Source organism: Callithrix jacchus, chromosome 3 (assembly GCF_049354715.1).
Source record: "Callithrix jacchus isolate 240 chromosome 3, calJac240_pri, whole genome shotgun sequence".
Lineage (NCBI taxonomy): Eukaryota > Metazoa > Chordata > Mammalia > Primates > Cebidae > Callithrix > Callithrix jacchus.
In genome coordinates this window covers 167,679,009-167,687,517 of record NC_133504.1, presented here as the reverse complement: position 1 = coordinate 167,687,517, position 8,509 = coordinate 167,679,009, and positions in this window count along the sequence as shown.

The following is an 8,509-nucleotide window of genomic DNA, read 5'->3' as shown; positions in this document are numbered from 1 at the left end:
ACAGATGTCTACAGAGATTGCTCATTTAAATTGAGCAATCTGAGCTCTAAATGGAAAACAAAAGGTCAGGCACCTGAAGATCCAGTGGGAGCCCCTCCAGGCAGAAGCAAGAGTACGTGCAAGGGCCCTGAGCAGGGCATGAGCATGGCATGTTTCAGGAGAGGAACAATGGCTCTGTCAAAGTAGGAAAGGAGGGGGGAGTCACCTGACGAGGTGGCCAGAGAAGGGGAGGCATGGTCCTGGAGGGCTTTGTGTGCTAGGTGAGGAGGTCATATGCCCTCAAGCGTGATTGAATCAGATGCATGTATGAGCTCTACTGTAGAAAATGGATTCCAAAAAATGTACCACTCAGAGTTCTTAGTTGCAAACAGCAAAGCTGACTGTGGCTGGTTTAGCAGAAAGACACTTATCTTAAAAGGATATTGGAAAGCTCACAGATCTGAAGGTCCTGAAAAACGGGACTCTGTCAAGGGTCCAGGGACAATTTCTGAAACCACAAGGAGGATAGCCCCACTACTGATGCCCCGTTGCTGATAATTCTGTGTGTGGAACTCTGCTTTGGTCCCTTCCAAAGTCTGTTACCTCTGCTTTTGCCCCCACAAAACAAGAAGTGTTCACTGACTTTCTTTCTTCAGCTTGCTCACCGCTGCCACATCAGCTTCTCCCAGGTATACCAAGTGGCAGAGCCTGGGTCACCAGCTCACATTCTAGTTGCAAAGGAATCTGGGAATTTGAGTTTTCTAGGTTCTAATTTCAGGGAGTGAAACTCCTAAAGGAGGAATTTTTTTAAAAGTACTGAAAGGTCAGAAAACACAATAAAAATCCATGCAATCAAGTAAGAGGAAAAATACAGATCGCTGTTAGGAGGCTGTTGCAGTCATTTGTTTAGGTGGGGACCATGCGAGGCCTGATAGGCTGGTAATGTTGTATAGGACAGTGGTTCTCAAAGCCTGGCCCCTGACCAGCAGGACCAGTGTCTGCAAACTTTGTCAGAAATGCACATTTCAGGCCCCACCCTGCACTTACTGAAACTCTGAAGTTGAGGCCAAGCAATTTGGTTTTAACAGGCTTACTCAGATCATTTTGGGGTTTGTAACATTTACGAACCACTGGTAGAGGACATAAATAGAAGAGGAAGATTTGGAAGTAGCCTATAGGACTTCTCGATGGATCGTGGAACTTAAGGGAGAGACAGTGGAATCCAGAGAACACCTAGATTTTCACTTAAGCAACGTGTTAGATTTCAGTGGTTTTACCAAGACAGGGAGACTGTGAGATGAGCTACTTAAGGAAATCCAGATTTGGGAATTTTGCAGTGAGCAATGTTCATTAGGCTCACATGAGGCCGGCAGTTGGCTGAGTCTGGCATGTTTTGGAGAGGTCAGCATCGAAGAGATAGGTAGGAAAAGCATGTAGATAGTACTTCAAACAAAGGACTAGTGGAGTCACAGAGAGAATATAAACAGTAAAGAAAATGGGATTCAAGACAGACTTCAAAGTCAAAGGCAAGTGTGAGAGGAGGATTCTGCTAAGGAGACTGAGACAGAGAGGTCAAGTGAGCGTGGGAGGCAACCCTTATGAATGGGGCATCAGAAGCAGAAAAAAGAAAAAAGTGTTTTCAGGAAAAGGGCATGGTCTATTCTAATCCAAATGAGAGATAGACAGAGGAACCTACCAGAAATAGCAAAAAAAGCAGTGTGTTTCCTGGCAGTCTGTCTGGACCTGAAGAAGATTCTGTCAAAGACTCTATTGGGCATCTGAATACCTTCCTCTTGATTGAAGACCTAGGGATAAACCATCTTCCAGAAAATGAGCTGAAGCCCCGAACCACAGGTCTGGTTCTACAGGGAAGCCAAGGATGCCTGCCTCCAGAGAACCGGGTGCTCTGAAACTGAGCAGTAAAAGACCATCAGGACCCCTATGAGAAGACCCCTCTGAGAAAGTTACTTATCTTTCTGGGAAGAAAGAAAAAAAGAGTGGGAAGTAACAGAAGTGTTTCTCCTATGTATTTCTCTCCCGGGAATGGGCTCAAGTCTCTCCCACCATGGAAACATGAACAGTAAGGGGCACATTTCCCTCATGGGCCTTGCCGGGAAAATGCTTTAAGAAGGGCTGATATTAGTAGAGCCCAGTTTAAGAAGGAAGTGAGAAGCAGTTTTTCCAAAGTCGTAAGGGAAATGGAAAAGGTCACATACATGACTCTGTGGAGGGCTGAGAAGAAACCTTAATTAGGGAGTAAGAATCTCAAGTTTAAATAACTCCCCAACTTCAAGGTTGTAAAAGGTGAGCAAGTCACTGAACCTCTCTGAGCCTTTCTTCAGTGATTTGTCAAGTGGAGGGCAATCCGTTACTGTCCGGCCTCTGGTCAAGTGAGATAATGGTAGAAGGGCTGGGTGGACTTGGCAAAGTTAGTATCGTGGATAATGGTAGCAAGCAGTGTTACATTCAAGGGGAGTGTGAGTGGGAATCCAAGCTGCTATTGTTTGAATGTGTTCCCCAAAATGTATGTGTTGCAAACTCGATCCCCAATGTGGCAGCATTGGGAAGTGGAATCCTTAAGAGGTGATTACGTCACATGAATAGATAATCTCATTATCGTGGGAGTGGGCATGTTATAAAAGTGAGCTCAGTTCTCTCTCCCTCTTTCATGCTCTATGCCCTTCTACCTTTCACCTTGGGATGACACAACAAGAAGTCCTTCTCCAGGGGCCAGCACCTTGATACTGGACTTTCCAGACTCCGGAACCATGGGAAATAAGTTTCTTTTCTTTGTAGATTACTCGGTCTGTGGTGTACTCTTATAACGATACAAAACAGACTAAGATATAGGTCTTTACCACGCCGGGTGGCTGATTCTCCTCCATCAACTTCCTTCCCGCCTTTTCCCCGAGGTTTGCCAGTTTTACCAGCTTTCTCCAGTGTCAGCTATGCCCCAAGACTCCAAGAGGCAGAATTTATGTTTCTTAGCCTCTCCAGTGACATTAGAGTTAGCATTTAAAGATTCCTCCACACTGTAACATTCTTGAACCATGCCTCTGATGTTATCACTGCCTCTGGTTACAAGGTTCTAGGGAAACACGTGTCTCTGAAATGAGCTCCTTTTTATCAGATACATTTCTGAATTCAGGAGGAAAAACTTCCAGGCCTCCATCCCCAAGGCCATTCCTAAAAATTGGATGTGGATGGTAAATCATCTAGTGATATTCCCTAGGCCTGCACTCCCTATCATGTGTTACACAACCAGTAATGCTTTGACCTGAGAAAGTCTCTCTCATCATCAGGTACATTCTACAGATGAGAACCACAGGTCTTAGAGAGGTCAAACAGCCAACCAAGATCTCCCTGCAGGGCAGAGGCACAGCAGGGGACTGGAAACCAGGCCTTTTCACCCCTACCTGCTGCAAACATAATCAGACCCAAGTAAGGCTCTGCCTACACTCTGCATATTCACTTAACAAACACTTTTAGAGTACTTACCATGTGTTGGGCACTGCATAAACCACTTTGTAGACATTAACTCATTTAATTCTTAGAACAGCCCCAGCTGTGCAGCCTTAGGGAAACTACTCAGCCTCTCTGTGTCTCAGTTTTCCCATCTAAAAAAAAGGGATTGTTGTAACAGTCTCATGAGTTAACACACTTAAAGAACTTAAAACAGTGGCTCACACAGGGCAAACACTTACCTAATTAAGTCCATAGGGTACACAGTGGGCCAGGGACAGTGGTGAGCATAAGAACACAAAGCAGGAGCCCACACCCCAGTCTCAGGGAGTGAGGGAAATGTTTATAGGAAGCCATGTACTTGGTGAAGCCTGAGCCATGTTTACACTAGTGAGAAAGATCATCACATCTTTGCTCTGGTCCCCTCCCTTGGTTCAATATGCAATGCAGCATCAGATAAGAGTAAATCTGCCCTCCAAGATGTAAAGATGCTTTTGCTAGTCTTTATTTATGGATGTACTGACAATGGAAAACATCTTCCCCCATCTGACCAGCCCTGAGAACAATGTCAAAGATTTCCTGTAATGAAAGGCTCTAAAAATACTTTTTGATGATGGAGGGAGTGGAAGTTGAGCAACGCCAACTGAGTGAAATACGGAAATGATACCAAATGGCGCCCAAGCAGCAGAGCAGGCAGCCCACCTGGCCTTTGATCCCTCAATCTTGCCCGAAGACTCAGTACGTTTTGGGCTTTTTCCAGGAGGCCATGTTGTCCCTTTGTGTTTACATGCTCCATCTAATTTCCTAGAGAAAAAATTCAGTCAGGCATGACTAATGCTAAATCATGGCATAAAATGGTTGCCAGCAAATTGAACACCCAACTGATCTAACTTTCTCTTTTTTGTGATCTGCTGAAGATCTCCAAGAACTGGGAATATGGCCTGTGTTTTGGGCACTCAACTCCTTCCATATTTACTATCAAATTATTGTGAAAGTCAAATATATTGCATAGCCTATCCTATTTGTGTTAGATTTCACCATTTTGTTAAACTGTTGTGGAATAGGGCTTATAGTTTGTGACTTGGCCATGGATCCTATATTTTACTCTCATCTCTGCTTTTTGAGAGTGTCACTATCCCCACCACCACCACCTGCCTTTTACAGAGGAAGAAACGGAGGCACAGAGCCGCAAAGGAGCTTGTCTGAGGTCACAACACCGGCCGATGACAGCCTTCTGACTCCACAGTCCCTTTGCTGCTGACCCCGTGGATTTCCATTTTACTGTCGGTTTAGGGCATCCCAGTCATTATAAATCTCTGTTTGTTATGGCCCATCTCCAAAGGAGGCCTCAGCCTGGCCAAGAGGAGCCTTCTCTTTTTCTTTACAAATAAGTTTTTCCTCTTCTCCTGTCTGGAAAAGGTGGCTCAGTGGCCAATTCAGTGAGCAATTCAGTGATTTAGGAGCAAATATGTGGGACAGCTGAGTCTCTCCAGATGTTGAGCTAAATAAGGCACAATTGGGCGTTTGGGGTCTGATGCCTCTTTATGGCAAACTGAGAGCAGAGGGGTCCCTAGAGCAGTGAGAGTAATAAGGTTCTCATTCAAAAGTGCCTAAGATGTGCCCGAGAGTGGTAGGGCTCAGAATCAATAGCTGGCAAATTATACACTATGATAAAACATTATGATTTTCTTCCTTTCAATACCCCACCCTGGAGGTATTGAATCCACTACCTACACTAGTGAAGTCAGGAGTGGCTATGAGACTTGTGTTGACTAGTGACATGTAGACAGAGTTGACAGATGTCTTCCAGCATGTGGTTGGCCATCTGTCTTTTTCATCCACCACATAGACTTGCGATGATCCAGATACGCCCTGAATCTTAGAGAGAATGAGAGAAGCCAAACTTCAGCCAATCCGCAATGGACCCTCTTTGTTGTCAGTCACTGATGCTTTCAGATTGTTGTTACAGCAGCCTGGCCTAGCCCCTCGTGATGGGAAAACTTGCATGAGATCCCATAGCTGGCACATAGTAAAGCCAGAACAGTTCATCTGCAGCATTTAATGAGTGCTTACTATGTGCATAAACTATGCTAAGTACTTTCTACATATTTTCTTTATTAATTCTCACAATGAACTCATAAGTTTCATAACTTGTATAAACAATTCTTATCTCAATTTTTAAACTGACATTCAACTCACACAGCTTATAAGGATCCCGGACTTGAACCCAGGTTGTGCTGAATCCATAGCCTAAGCTCTTAATCACTAATTCGTGTGGAATTCTTGTTCAGTTCTTGAAGACACAGAGCTTGAGAAGTTGAAAAGAGGGGAATGAATTTGCTAACCACTGTGAGGCTGTCAGACATGATGTATGCAACTTACAAAATCAAGAAAATAATATGAACCTCCCCCCTGGTTTATGACCCATCACCTAAGGAGCACCTGGGAATGGGCAGAAGAGGTAGAAATACAGGTTGAGTGTCCTTTATCCAAAATGCTTGGGAGAGAAAGTGTTTGAGATTTGGGATGTTTTGGGATTTTGGAATATTTGCATATACATAATGAGATATCTTGGGGATTGCACCGAAGTCTAAACAGAAAACTATTTTATGTTTTGTATATACCTTAAGCACATAGCCTGAAGGTAATTTTACATGATATTTTAAACAATTTTTCTGCATGAAACAAAGTTTGTGTGCATTGAACCATCAGAAAGCAAAGGTGTCCCAGGCTCAGCCACCCCTGTGGACAATCTGTGGTTATTCGGCATCACCATCATTCCTGCCTCCGAATTTAGATGCTACTGAGACACAACTGTTTTCTTACATTTATTCACACGTAAGTGCTTAAGGTAAAAAACATGACACGCCATTAATGCAGTGAGAACATAGAGTGTTCAGGGTAACCAAGCAGCACAGCAGCATGCAGAGAATTCCTGCATCATCTGTGAAACAGCAGCAACAAGAGATAACAGCAGGCGTTCCGCCTCCACCTGCGATGCTGTGTTTTGATTAAAACGTTACTGTACACTGTGCTCTATTTTTTAGGTGAGAAGAAACACTGGAGACAGCTGAGGGTTGAGGATGTAGGTGCTCCAAGGATGAAGAGGCCTGCTGGCGGATGGCTTTTTTTCAAATGTTTACTCCACTATCACTGGCCTTAGTAACAATGTTTTTTTTTTTTTTTGTCTTAGGGGGTCTCTCTTTGATTTTATAAACTGACATGATTTCCTGTTCTGTTATGAAGGCACACAGCTCTGGTCCTTCAATAAACCCACCATACATTTTCACCATATTGTCTTGGGCAGTTTTTCTGTAGTGTTTACATCATCTTCACCGTATGCACCTGTGTTTTGACTGCAACTCATAACATGAGGTCAGGTGTGGAATCTTCCACCTGTGGCATCATATGAGCCTGAGGCAGGAGAACCGCTTGAACCAGGGAGGCGGAGGTTGCAGTGAGCCAAGATGGCATCACTGCACTCCATTCTGGGCGACAGAGTGAGACTCCCTCTCAGAAAAAGAAAAAAAATCAGATTTTGGAGCATTTGGGATTTCAGATTTTTGGATCGGGGATGCCCAATCTGTATTTGGAACTTCCTTGATATTCCCTTATTCATTGCTAACTCCTTCCCCAGTTGAGAACTGCTGCTCAGCCGCTGACCAGAGTTCATGCCATCTCTCCTTTAGAGGTCAAAGACACAGGGAGCTCCCCTCCATTCTGTGGGTAGAGCCAACTATAACATGGGAAACAGAAAGAACAGAAACTTCGGAATGATAGAGACCGGAGTTCAAGCTCTGGCTCTGCCACTTACCAGATTTGGGACTTGGGGCAAGTTGCTGCCTTTTCTGCATCTCTACAATGGGATAAGTAAGCTAATGATGGCTACATCACTGGGTAATTCAGGGGATGAAAGGAATCATTCTGACAAGTGTCTGTGGAGGGCCTGGAATGTAACAGGCACTCAATGAATATTCATTCCCATAGGAATTTACCAGGGAAACACCACGTGGACCCACTTGCTTGTCCACCTCCTCTTGCCCTTTGCTTGTAACCCCTATCCCTTCCAAGCCGCCGTGGTTCCAGACGGAACCCATCTCACTTGGACCTGAACACACATCTGTTCTCAGGAACACGCCTTTAACATGAAGACTGGTTGGCTTGAAAACAGGTTTTGTGTTAGTTCATTTGAGTTATTATAAAGGAAGATCCAAGACTGGGTAATTTATTTTAAAAAAAAAAAAGAGGTTATTTTTGGTTTGAGGGTCTTCAGCCTGCACACAAAGCACAGTGCCGGCGTCTGCTTCTGGCAAGTCCTCAGGAAGTTGATAATCATGGAGGAAGGCAAAGGGTATTGTACACAGCACCTAGTGCACAAGTATTCAAGAAATGACTGTTATTACCAGCGTGTCCCATAGCAAGGGAGGGAGCAACAAAGAGGAAGAGGTGCCATGCTCCTTTCAAGCCACCAGCTCCTGCTTTAACTAGTAGAATGAGAATGCACTTAACGCCCAGGGGAAGGTGTTAAGCCATTCATGACGATCCACCTCCCTGATGTGATACCTCCCACCAGGCTTTGCCTCCAACACTGAGATTTAGAGGGGACACACTTCCCAATCATCTCAGGGCTGAAAACGTAAAAGAAGATTAAGAGTTAAACAAGCCACAGGCCCAGTCTAGGAAACTATTTTTTGGAAGATCATTTATGGAGGAAAATGTAAACAACTTCAAACACTCAATTCCTAGCAAACATATGGATCACAGTCTTTTGGAAAGGAGGGGTGAATACCTATACAAGTATGCATTAATCCCGATCATTACTTATTACGTGAAATCGTGAAAGAAAAATTGCATATTTTGACCCTTTCCAGCTAACTCTTACAGATAACGAAAACATTTTCTAAGTGACCAGCAAAGCACCATTTCCATCTTCTTCTCGGCCTCTCAGCCCTTAAGCCCTCATGTCTGAGGTGGGGAGCCAGGGGACCCAAGAGTCAACCTCGGGCCCATGCCCTCTGGTTTACTGAGCTGCTAGCCTTTTTCTCTTTCTTTCTTTCTTCCTTCCCTC